Raw genomic sequence first — 13,013 nt, forward strand, 5'->3', positions numbered from 1 at the left:
TAGAAAAAGGGAAGAAGAAGGAAGAAGGAAGGAGAAAAAAGAGGTAGTGGAGGAAGAGAGGAAGGAAGGAAGGAAGGAAGGAAGGAGAGGAAGAAAAATAATAAGATAGAAAAAGACAGGGGAGGAAAAAGGAAGAAGAAGGAAGGAGAGAAAAAGACAGGGGAGGAAAAAGGAAGAAGAAGGAAGGAGAGAAAAAGACAGGGGAGGAAAAAGGAAGAAGAAGGAAGGAGAGAAAAAGACAGGGGAGGAAAAAGGAAGAAGAAGGAAGGAGAGAAAAAGACAGGGGAGGAAAAAGGAAGAAGAAGGAAGGAGAGAAAAAGGAGATGGAAGAGGAAGAGAATTTACAAGGAAGGATAAAAAAGAAAGTCCCATTAAAGGCTCGGACCATTAAGACAACAACAACAACAACAACAACAACAACAACAACAACAACTTAACTCTCATAAAGACAAGAGCGAGGACAATAAAAGAGGAACAAATGATGATGATGACAAAAAAAAAGAAGAATTGGAAGAAGAAGAAGAAGAAGAAAACGAAATAAGAGGAACATTAGCAACAACAACAACAACAACAACAAGGCAATCAAAGAAAGATCAAAATGCAATCACCGTAACCTAAAAAAGGGGACTCTCTCTCTCTCTCTCTCTCGAAATTTTCGTTTTGTGGAGGAAATTTTAATGATCATAACGTATTACCTCCTCCTCCTCCTCCTCCTCCTCCTCTTCTTCTTCTCCTCCCTCTCTCTTTCCTTCCATTCCCTACAAGCTTCTCTATTTCTTTTCTTCTTTTTTCCTCCTCCATCTTCCTTCTTTCCTCTCCATTTCTCTTTTCCGAACATCTTTTTTATCTGTTCTTCTTTCTTTACTTTCCCTTCATCTATCTTTCCTCCTCCTCCTCCTCTTCGATTCTTCATAAAAAAAACTGTAACTCTCTCTCTCTCTCTCTCACACACACACACACACACACACACACGCATTCACCCCTTCCCATTATTTTTTATTTTATTTATATTACCATTTTAATAAGCAATTCTCTAAAACAATGATCCTTTTTTTTCCATTGTATGCAAAATTCACACAAGATCTTTTATTTTTATGCTTTTCTTTCCTTTCTCTTCGGCGTTCTACAATTATTATTTTTTCTTCAGTTTCCATTTTCTTCACTTTTTCTTCTTTTTCTTATCTTCTTTTTTTCTCTCTTTCTCTCTTATGTCTTATTTATTTCAACCTTCTAATTCGTCTTTATCTAAACTTTTTCACTTCTTTGATTTTTTTCTTACAATAGACTCACTTATTTTTTTTTCTCTGTTCGGTTCTAATTTTCTTGTTTGTTTTCATTGTTTTCTTTCCTTTTACTGAACTGTTATTATCTTTTTTTCTTCTCTTTACTCATTCCATTAATATTTGTATCATGTTCATCTTATTACTGTCACAACTGAGGAGGAGGAGGAGGAGGAGGAAGAGGAGTAGGAAGAAGGAGTTAGTCGTTAGATATATTTTTTCCTCTTGTTCTCCACCCTCTTTCTCTCTTTCATCATCTCTCTCTCTCTCTCTCTCTCTCTCTCTCTCTCCGTAAAAGTGTAGACAATGAACGATGTATAGAATATATTAACGTTATGTAATGGAGGAGGAGGAGGAGGAGGAGGAGGGGATTGAGAAAAAGAAGGAGAAATAAACAAAGGAAGAAGAGAAAGGAGGTGAAAGAAGGAGGATTTTGTGCAGTGGAGGAGATAAGGAGGAGGAGGATGAAGAAACAGAAGAAAAATAAAACAAAATAAAGAAGAATAAAAAGGAGATGAAAGAAAGAGGAAGTAGTGGAGAAGAGGAGTGGAGACAAGAGAATAACGAGGATAAGGTGAAGGAGAAGAGGGAGGGGATGAGGAAACAGAAGGAAAATGAAGCAAAACAAAAAGAAAAAAAAAAGAGCTGAAAGAAAGAGGATGTTGACGCAAGCCGGAGAAACGGTACACACACACACGCCAATGTCACCGCGCCACACAATGCTAGGAGACTTTGGACCCGCTCGCCTGTTCCTGAAGTGTCTGCAAGATTGGCGCCTACATAGAGGACAGAGCTGGCCACTGACTTAAGGGACTCTTCAATATCCCTTCTGTTCCCTTTGAGCACTTTGCAACATACTCCCATATTGTCCATACTCCCAGGGTACCTCTCCTCCCGAAATTGACCTCTCTTTCGGCCACCTCTTTTGATTCTCTTTTTTGGGGGAGCAGCGAGTAGCGGGCTTTTTTTATATTAGTGTTTCTTTTTTTTGTGCCCTTGAGCTGTCTCCTTTGTTGTAAAAAAAATATCAGAGAGAAATAAACAGATCTAACACGAGGGGTTTCAACGTGAGACCGTTCAGTAACCCCTTCCTTCCTTTCTTTCCTTTCCCATCAGAACATCTTACCCTCCCTTCCCACCCAACCCAACCCACATCCACACATTAATTCCACACCCACATCCACTCCCTCATACGAACAGACAGGGAGAAAACAGACGCAACAAAAACTGGAAGTGAGATTCGGCTTAGATAACTTTCACGTACAATACATATTAAATTTTCTCTTGTGACCCCGTTGCTAAGAACACAAGAAAGGTAAACGCCTATTGATGACTCACCGGCGGTAAATTCCTCCTTGAAACACGCCGCTCGTAGACAGACAGAGGAGAGTAAAACGAGTAAAACAAGGAGTATGTTAAACGAGAGATATATGACCTCGATCACCCTTCCAATGCGTTCTTTCCATCCCGTTCCAGAGGATATCGAACTGGAGAATATGATTTATGCTCAATCCTGCAGTCAGTAATTCCTCCCTTAACAAGCCGCTAATAGACAGACAAGGAAAAGTAAATATAAAACGAGTGAGATATACGACCCAGATAACCTGTTCAACGCATTCTTTCCACCCCGTTTGAGAAGAGATTAAATAGAAGGATAGTTACTAAGTTTTGATTCGGCTGCAGTGAGTAATTCCTCCCTTAACTAGCCGCTAACAGAGACAAGGAAAAAGTTAATGTGAACGAGTTAGATAAACGACCCCAATAACCACTTGCATTCTTTCCATCCCACTTCAGAAGAGATCGAAGAGGCTGATAGAAGCTTAGTCCTGATTCGATAGCAGTAAATCCACGCCACCAGGAAACAGATTGATGACACCATGTAAGGAGAATGGGATAGATTGTCTAGATAACCCGCAGAATGCTTTTTTTCATCTCATTTCTTAGAGGACGAAGAAAGATAACATGTCTGAACTACATTATTTATGAGTTGTATGTGAATTGCTGTGAATTATTAAATGGACTGTATAACTAACTTCATGTCTTATAAGTACGGTATTGACAAGAGCATTCTATGTGGAAATATTTCGAGGTTTAATGCTTCGTCTGGGTTCTCCCGCACTGTTAATCTCTTCTTGCAACGTGCCGCCAATATTGAGATAAAAGCTACAAAAAATGAATGAGCTACTGCCTTCTACGTACAATGCTTATTTTCTTCCACCGATTCTAAGAAGACGGAAAGAAAGAGCCTTGCCTTGCCGCCCTCTTGCAGACTCTTATGTTTTTATTATCTTATGTTCTAGTGTACGAGTTTCTTATGCATCTGTCTATCCCTTTTCTTCACCACCAGTAGACAGACATGGACGCAAGATGAATACATATTTCATTTTGTCATTCACTTTCTGAGAAGACGAGGAAAGAAGAGTTTAAAGGCATAATCTTGGTTACATAAACAGACGTGTATCTTCTGGTTCTGTTCATCCTTTCTGATAAACATGAACGCAAGATTAAACATATTACTTTCTGTTATTTCCTTACTGAGAAGGCGAGGAAAGAAGAGTAGAAATCCACACTTGCTTCTCTCTGTCAGTCGTTCGTCCTATAAGCATACCACCAATAGATATGAACGCAGGATAAATGTATTTGTTTTTGTTATTCCCTTATTGAGAAGACGAGGAAAGAAGAGTAGAAATCCACACTCTTGCTTCTCTCTGTCAGTCGTTCGTCCTATAAGCATACCACCAATAGACACGAACGCAGGATAAATGTATTTGTTTCTGTTATTCCCTTACTGAGAAGACGAGGATAGAAGAGGAAGAATCCACACTCTTGCTTCCCTCACCGCCGTCCGTCCCTGCCACTCGCCACCAATACAGAGACAGAGGAGGAGAGAGACGGAGTAGATGGGAGAGTAATGAGATGCTGGACGGGTGACGAGACGTGTGATGCATAAGTCTTTGGGTCCCGTTGCTAAGGAGACAAAAGGGAGGCGTTACTTGCATGTTCTCGGGTCCCTGGCATCTGTTTCTCCTGGTAGCACGCCGTTAGGTTGTACACGAGTCCATACTAGCTATTTTTTTTCTACTTTCCCATTGGTTGTCAGCAGGTTGTAGTAAGTAGGTTGTACACGAAACCATACAAGCTATTTTTTTCTACTTTCCCATTGGTAGTCAGCAGGTTGTAGTAAGTAGGTTGTACACGAAACCATACAAGCTATTTTTTTCTACTTTCCCATTGGTAGTCAGCAGGTTGTAGTCAGTAGGTTGTACACGAAACTATACTAACTATTTTTTTTCTACTTTCCCATTGGTAGTCAGCAGGTTGTAGTCAGTAGGTTGTACACGAAACCATACTAACTATTTTTTTCTACTTTCCCACTGGTCGTCAGCAGGATCCCCTTTCTTGCGATCGTCTCCTCTCTAACTGTCCTACATATTTCTCTTCCTTTCTCCCTCTTCTTTCTTCTTTGCACATCGTTGTTCCTTCCTCTTTCCCTTCCTCCTTCACTCACTTATTATTTTCTACTCTCTCTTATATCGCTTCCTTCTCTTCTCTTATTTGCACTATTATCGCCCCAGACAAGGTATACTGAACGAAAGAAAAGTGCATAAACCAATCAGCTATACAATGCCTCGGTCCATTTTAGCGGCGGGCGGAGCGTTAGGCCAAATACGGTACTAACACAATTGTCTCCAGCGGCCCCTTTGCCACACAAGAGATACTGACGGAAGAAAGGAGAGATAAAGCGGAATAAGGCCTTGAAAAACAGTTTGAGATACGATACAATGCCACGCTCCAGTTCCGTCTTGCATGAGGATGAGGAAGTAGTGGGAGGCAGAGAGAGTGGAGGGTAGGGGAGGAGGGGGAAGGGACGGAGGGGAGAAGGTAGGGGAGGTGAGGAGAGGAGGAGAGGGAACGGAGAAGGGGAACAGGGAGGGAGAAAGAATGGAGGGGAGGAGCAAGGAGGAGAAGAGAAGGGAGAAGAGAAGAAGTGAGGGGGAACATAGCAACAAACACACTCTTCTCTCATTCCTCCTCTTCCCTCCCTTCCTCCATTTCTCCCTCCATCTCTAAACCTCCATCTATACCTTAACTAACACCACCATACCTTAAAATCGTAAAAACCCATAAATTTCCCATAAAAAAAACACATAAAAAGGAGACGAAGAAGAACATGGAAATCCTTGACAACTCACCGCATAGAAGAGAAGGAGGAGAATTAGAAAACGGATGTCGGGAGAAAATATTAAAAAGACCTACTTGAAAAAACATTTGTAAATACACATAAGGTTGGCGCGGAAGAGTTTTAAGCTAAAAGGCGAGGTGAAAATAGAGGTTTAAAATGCATAAGATTTCCATAACAAGGTGGCGGTGAGCGAGACAGGAAGGGAATGCGTGATGAGTTCCTGGTGGTGGTGGTGGTGAAGGTGTTGAGGGTGGTGATTACGTGGGTGGTGTGCTAGGTGGTGGTGATGGTGATGGATGGATGGGGGGTGGAGGTAAGCTGTGGTGGTGGTGATGGTGGTGGTGGTGGTTATGAAGAGTGATGACATACCGGTGGTGGTTGTGGTGATTCTAGCTGAGGGGAAAAATGGTGAGGACAGCGTTGGAGTTGACAGGTCGTAGTGGTGGTGACTGTGGTGATGACGGAGATGGTAATGAGGTGATGACAAAGAGTGGTGATAGCCAGAAGTGGTGGTGACGGTAATTTAAAGAGATAAGATTACAATTATGGAGTTAGATTTGGTGATTGGTGATGAAGAATATTAACAGTGATGGTGATGACGGTGGTAGCGATGGTTGTAGTAGTAGTAGTAGTAGTAGTAGTAGTAGTAGTAGTAGTGAAGGTGGGGGTGGCAGCGGCAGTATTGGTGGTGATGGAGGTGAAGGTGGTGGTGGAGGTGGTGGTGGTGATGGTGGTGTAGATATTTGATGATGACGAGGTGATGGCGTGAATAGCGAGGTAGGTATTAGTGGTGGTGGTGGTGGTAGGGGTAGGGGAAGTAGTAGTAGTAGTAGTAGTAGTAGTAGTAGTAGTAGTAGCGGCGGTGTTGAAAATGGTGGTGATCTTAGAAGTAGTTATGCCGGTGGTAGCGTGAGACAGGAAGTGGTGTTAGTACGTAGCGGTGGTGGTGGTGGTGGTGGTGGTGGTGCTAGGGTTAGAGAAATAGTGGTGGTGTTAGTAGTAGTGGTAGTGGTAGTAATGGTGGTTATGATCGTATTGGTGGTGATGGTGGTGGTAGCGGTGGTATGGTGAGAGAGAGAGAGAGAGAGAGAGAGAGAGAGAGAGAGAGAGAGAGAGAGAGGGGTGGACGGGCATGGCTCTCCGCTAATCAGACATGACGTAAGGCTCAAAGCGACTCACGTAACGATGACCTGGTGACCCTTAAGGAGACGATTACTTTATTTATCGCTTGTTTTACGTTTTTTTTTAGTGGGTCAGTTGAATTTTTTTTTTAGTGGGTCAATTTTGCATGTGCCTTAAGGAGATGATTACTTTATTTATCGCTTGTTTTATTTTTTCTTTAGAAGGTCAATTTTGTTACTTTTTGCACACTGGTATTTTTTTCTTCCTTCACTCACCTATTTTCTATTCTTTCTTTTAATTCTTTACTTATTCCCTCATTTGCATCCTGTTGTTGTTTATTATAATCCTTCCTTCACTCCTTTATTCACTTCTATGTTTTCACTTCTTTATTTTCTTCCTTTTTCTATTTTCTCTTCCTCCTTTTTTTCGTTTTATTTTGCACACCGTTTTTGGTTATTGTCCTTCTCTTTCTCTCTCCTTCACTGACTTGCTTATTATCTTCCTCCTCCTTTTTATTCCTCTTCCTTTTCTTCTCCTCCTTCTTCGCCTACCGTTGTTTGTTAGTCGTCTTTCCTCTTTCACTATTTTTCCTTCCTTCATTTTCCTTTCATCTCCCTTGCATACCGTTGTTCGTTATTTTCCTTTCTTCCCTCCTTCATTCACTCATTATCCTCCTTTCTTCTCTTGATTCCCTTCTTCTCACATCTATGAAAGGCCGAAAATGAGATCAATTGGGTTCATAGTACAGAAGAAGGGTCAAACTACCACCAGGGTCATTCAGTTACCGTTGGAGATCCTCACAACTCGTACGGAAGCCATGTCAAATGCGTCTTCTCACATCTATGAAATCGGGGTCTTATGAGAGTTTTATCACGTTCATGGTACAGAAGAGAGGTCAAACTACCACCAGGGTCATGCAGCTACCCTTGGAGATGCTCACAACTCGTACAGAAGCCATGTCGAATGTGTATGCCAGGGCGCAGAGATGTTTAAGAATTGACCCTTCTATGTCCCTCCCTAACCTCTTCTTACCCGCCTCTCCCCTCCTTCCCTTCTCTCTCTCACTCCCCTTATCTCCCTCTCGCAGCATCCCGGTGACGTCATCCCCAGCTTTACCTTCCCGCCTTGTACTCAGGTGACACAGGAGCAATACAACACCGAGTTTATACCGTATTTTTTCCTTTTTTTTTTTTTTTGCTGGTTTTCGTAATTTTTTGTTTTTGTTTTTTGGTTTGATTTTTTTTCTTCTCTTTGTACTTTTTGTGTCTCTGGCTACCTTATTTTTTTTCTTTTTCTTTCTTATTTTTCGTTTGTTTGATTAATGTTATGTTTTTGTTTTGTTTTTTTCCTCTTATTTTATTTCCCTTCCTTTTCTCCTGCCTAGTCTCGCTCGTGTTCTTCCTTAATTCTCTTCTTCTTCGTTCTTCTTTTTCTGTCTCGGATTTTTTTTTATAATGTTTTCCTTACAACTTATTATTCATGTTTCTTATTCTACATTGTTCTCTTGTTCATTGTTCGTCTTCTTGTGACACGCATTATACTTCTCTCTCTTTCTCTCTCTCACACACACACACACACACACACACACACACATTTTATCACGAAGGTTCCTTACACGTCGGCATCAAATACATCTTATCAGCAGACACCAATAACACACACACACACACACACACACACACATACCACGCGCAATCCAACATAACGAACTGAAAACAAAATAAACAACTAAAATAACAAAACACTTCCACTCTGTCAAAGCCCATTCACTTAACAAAACAAACAACTAACCACGTAACAGCCCTTTGAACCATCCACTAACAACACAGACTCGAAGCAACACTCGAGATAACAACACACCAAACACAGCGATCACTAAGCTACTGGATTACGTACAACAGCAACACAATCTTCTGAAGAGCCAAAACGCAAGGCAACACAACGCAACACAGGTGAGGTAGATCAACGCATATGGAGATACAGGTATAATCAACCCTTTCTATAGGTAACACACGTACACACACACACACACAGGTAGCAACTTAGGCCCGGCGTACAGGTATTGAAATCCCTCGCACACCTTAGAAACAACACACGAATTAGCAACACAGAACACATCAATCGCAACCCAGGTACACGAAAACACGAACACACGCATACACAGGTGAAATCAGACGCCGGGGGGACAGGTAAATCCATTGAGTACTCACCTGAGCTCCGAGTCGAGAGTTAGGTGTAGCTGGGAGCGATGCAAGACACTGAGTGAGGCGCCAAGTCACCCCGACCATCGTGCCGCAGCCTGGCCGTGAGTTGGGCCCCGCCGCTGACCTTGCCCATGCTAGCTACCCGGCCCCACGCCCTCTCTCCCCCTTACCTGCCCGCCGCTACTACTTCCAGTCCTCCTCCTCCCTCTTTCTCTTTCTATACCTTCCGTGCCCAAACTTCCTGTCGTTTTTGTAGCGTTCTTCTTCTTCTTCTTCTTCCTCCTCTGCTTCTTCTTCTTCTTCCTTGCTCTCCTCTCTCGTCTTATCTGTTTCTCACGCCCTCTGCTCTTCCTTGCTGGCTGCTTCTCTCTGTCTATTCTTTATCCACTCTCTCTCTCTCTCTCTCTCTCTCTCTCTCTCTATTACCTTCCGTGATGCCCCCGACTTCCTACACAGGCCTCCTCCTCCTCCTCCTCCTCTTCCCCCGACTCCTCCATTTTACGCCTCAGTTCCCTCCCTACCCTGGCTCCTCTACACTCCTCTCTTCCTATGCCGCCCTCCTTTCCTCCCTCTCCTTTCCTGTATCTTCCGTCAGTGGTTTAACTCCTGCCGTCAGTACTGCTAAACTCACTCTCTTTCCCTCTCTGCTTGTCTCTCTCACTCATTACCTTCTTCTTCTTCTTCTTCTTTTTCTGCTTCTCTTCCTATAACTTCCGCCTTATGCTCTAACTTCCTAGTACCGTTTTTACCTTTTCTTCTTCTTCTTCTTCTTCTTCCATACCAATCCGACTGACTGACTGACACACTCTCTCTGTTATATAGTACAATTAACTCTAAATCCAGTTAGGAGTGGCCATGAATTTTTAGATTTAGACAAAAAACACAGGGTCTCTCTCTCTCTCTCTCTCTCTCTCTCTCTCAAAACTTATGATGGAGGAGGAGAAGGAAGAAGAGGAGGAAACATGGAAACACGGAAGAGTAGGCACCAGAAAGTCCATTGGCTCATAACGAGGCTGACCGTTCGAGTGATTTTTTTTTTAGATCGTCAGACGAATAAAAAATATATAGACCACTTGTTTTTTATTGATGTGCGGAACCGTTCAATTAACTCCTGACGCAACATAGGAACGATCAGTGCGGTGGAGGAGGAGGAGGAGGAGAAGGGGAGAGGGAAGGAAGAAGAACATAAGAACATAGGGCAACTGCAAGAGCCCGGGTGGCCTACACAGGGCAGCTCCAGAATCCCCCTCACTACTGACGGTGGGTGAGGTGTAGTTACAGGGGTTACAGGTAGAGGCTTGATCCTCGTTATACCGGCGGTACCCAGGCACGCATCCAGTACCCCGTCACCTTACTGCACCCACACCTCACTGCCACCTGTCGTCCTCGTCCATGTAGCTATCCAGTCTACTCTTAAAACAAGCTATCGTCCCTGCACTAACTATGTGATTGCTGAGTCTATTCCATTCCCCCACCACCCTATTACTAAACCAATGCTTGCCTATATCTCTCTCCTAAATCTATACTTTTCTAATTTAAATCCATTACTGCGAGTTCTATCCTGCTGGCTAATTCTCAGTACTTTACTTATATCGCCTTTGTTGTAACCCTTGACCTGTTTGAATACTTCTATCAGATCTCCCCGCACTCTTCGTCTCTCTAGTGAATGTAAGTTTAGATGTTTCAGCCTATTTTGATATGGCAAGTTCCTCAGCCCCTGAATCATCTTGGTCATCCTCCTCTGAACTGATTCTAGCAAGTTGATGTCCATTCTGTAGTGTGGGCACCAAAACTGGACAGCATAATCTAAGTGTGGCCTAACTAACGCTAAACAGAGTCTGAGGATGACCTCTGCACTCCTGTTGGTTACCGTCCTGTTAATAAAGCCTAATACCCTGTTAGCCCTATTCCTCGCACTAATACATTGCTTCCTTAGTTTTAGGTCAGAGTTCACTAACACTCCCAAATCCCTTTCACACTCAGACCTGCCTATCGCTGTGGAGTCTAAACTATACCCGTGTAATGGGTTGCGTGTTCCTACACTAAGTACGCTACACTTGGTGATGTTAAAATTCATCTGCCATTTCTCTGACCAAGCTGATAGTTTGTTGAGATCCTCCTGCAGTGCTCTAGCATCCTCCCCTCCCCTAATAGTGCGTCCTATTTTGGTGTCATCCGCAAATTTACCTATGTCACTAGTTATCCCATTGTCTATGTCACTGATGTAGATAGTGAATAAAAACGGGCCTAAACTGAACCTTGGGGAATCCCACTGATAACATTACCCCATTCGGATTTTTTACTGTTAATGGTAACCCTCTGTTTCCTGTCGCAAATCCACCCCGTAATCCAATCATAAACCTTCCCTCCTATTCCATGAGCCCTGACTTTATTCAACAGTCTCTGGTGAGGTACCTTATCGAAGGCCTTACTAAAATCAAGATAAACCACATCATAGCTCTCATCATTGTCAGCTGCCTCATATACTCTATTGTAAAAGGATATAAGATTAGTGAGGCACGATTTAGTAAACCCATGCTGTGAGTCGTGAATTAAACTGTCTGTCAATATGGTCCCTAATACTATCAGCTATTATTGACTCAATCATTTTACCTACAACTGATGTCAAACTAATCGGCCTATAGTTTTCCATAGAAGATTTGTCGCCCTTCTTAAATATTGGAGTAACGTGTGCCTGCCTCCATGAAACAGGCACCACCCCTGTGTCTAGTGACTTCCTAAATACTTCTGTTAAAACTGCCCACTTATTTCATTTTCGCATTCCTTTATTACCCTGGGGAAAAGTTCATCTGGCCCTGGCGCCTTAGTGACTTAAGTCTATCTATCTGTCTAATCACGAGCTCCCTACTTATGTTGATGTCGGTTAATTCTTCTACCTCTTCTCCCCTGTAGATCTGTTCTCCCTGAGGTATATCATCTAATCTTTCCTTGGTAAATACAGTTAAGAAATATCTATTTAACGCCTCGCTCATTTCCTCATCAATATCAATCAGTGATTCTCCTGACTTAAGCGGCCCTATCTTATCCCTAACCTTGGTCTTATAAAGCTGAAAGAAGCCCTTTGGATTGGTCTTTGCTTCCCTGGCAATTCTAATCTCATAATTACGTTTTGCCATACGTGTGTTTTTCTTTACTGCTCTAGCTAAATCGTTGTAACTTTTTTTTTTTTTTTTTTTTTTTTTTTACAGCAAAGGAGACAGCTCAAGGGCACAAAAAAGTAAACATTAATAAAAAAAAAAGCCCGCTACTCGCTGCTCCTTAGGTGAGTTTCCCCCCTTTTAATTCTAACATATAGTCCTCTTTTCCTTCCTATTTCAGTTTTTAGCCTGTCTGTCATCCATCGCGGGTAATTACCTGTTGACCTGACTTCCCTGTGAGGTATAAACTGTGTCTGTCCTAATTTAATCTCCCTGACCAGACTATTGTACTCCCCCTCCAAGCTACTGACCTGACTAGTGACCTCACCAGAGATTACCGCCCCTCCCTGCTCTGGGTCCTGACCTACTTCTGATCTCACTCCCCTAAGCCTCTGCAGCTGCTTTCTTAACCCCTCATAGTCTGCCTTCCTGAAGTCAGGTATTAATGTGTTGTTACTGCTGACTCTGTCCTCCCATTTAATATAAAATCTAATTTCCTTATGATCACTGTTACCTAATGAATGCCCAACCTCCATGTTGCTTATTATGTCCTCTCTATTAGTTAACGACAAATCCAAAATATTTTCTTCCTTCGTTGGTGTTCTAATTAACTGCTTAAGGAAACTATCCTGTATCACATCTAACAAATCCTGCGCCTCTTGGTCTCCGGATAAAGTATCCCACTCTATGTTCCTATAATTGAAATCCCCAATTACACACACATTCCTATATCTTGATGCCCTACTAATTTCTTGTAAAAGGGGTTGGCTACTGTCCCTGGTAAGGTTGGGCGGTCTGTAAAGTACTCCGATGACAAGCTTCTCCTTCCTACCTATTGTTTCTACCCAGAGGGATTCTGTATTGCTATCTTCCTTGAGGAGGAGGAGGAGAAGGGGAGAGGGAAGGAAGAAGAGGAGGAGGAGGAGGAGGAATACATAGGAAGAAGACCTGTCGGAGGAGGAGGAGGAGGAGGAAGTTAAATATGAGGCGGGGGAGGCGGTAAGAAGGAAGTCAAGGAAGGAAGGAAGGAGGGCGTGGGAATTGGGAGGAAGAGGATTCACAAGGA

At 42.7% G+C, this 13,013-nt stretch overlaps 1 protein-coding gene across 2 annotated transcripts in view; it reads right to left on the reverse strand.

Annotated features, from left to right (window-relative positions):
- LOC126986642 (uncharacterized) overlaps positions 1-8,943 on the reverse strand; it is an 87,873-nt gene extending 78,930 nt beyond the window's left edge. For both annotated transcript variants that reach the window (XM_050842921.1, XM_050842920.1), the window contains exon 1: positions 8,796-8,943. The gene's annotated coding sequence lies outside the window, so the exon portion shown is untranslated. The remainder of the gene's footprint in view (positions 1-8,795) is intronic.
- Positions 8,944-13,013: the final 4,070 nt, after the last annotated feature.

This window comes from Eriocheir sinensis, chromosome 62 (assembly GCF_024679095.1).
Source record: "Eriocheir sinensis breed Jianghai 21 chromosome 62, ASM2467909v1, whole genome shotgun sequence".
In the NCBI taxonomy this organism is placed as follows: domain Eukaryota; kingdom Metazoa; phylum Arthropoda; class Malacostraca; order Decapoda; family Varunidae; genus Eriocheir; species Eriocheir sinensis.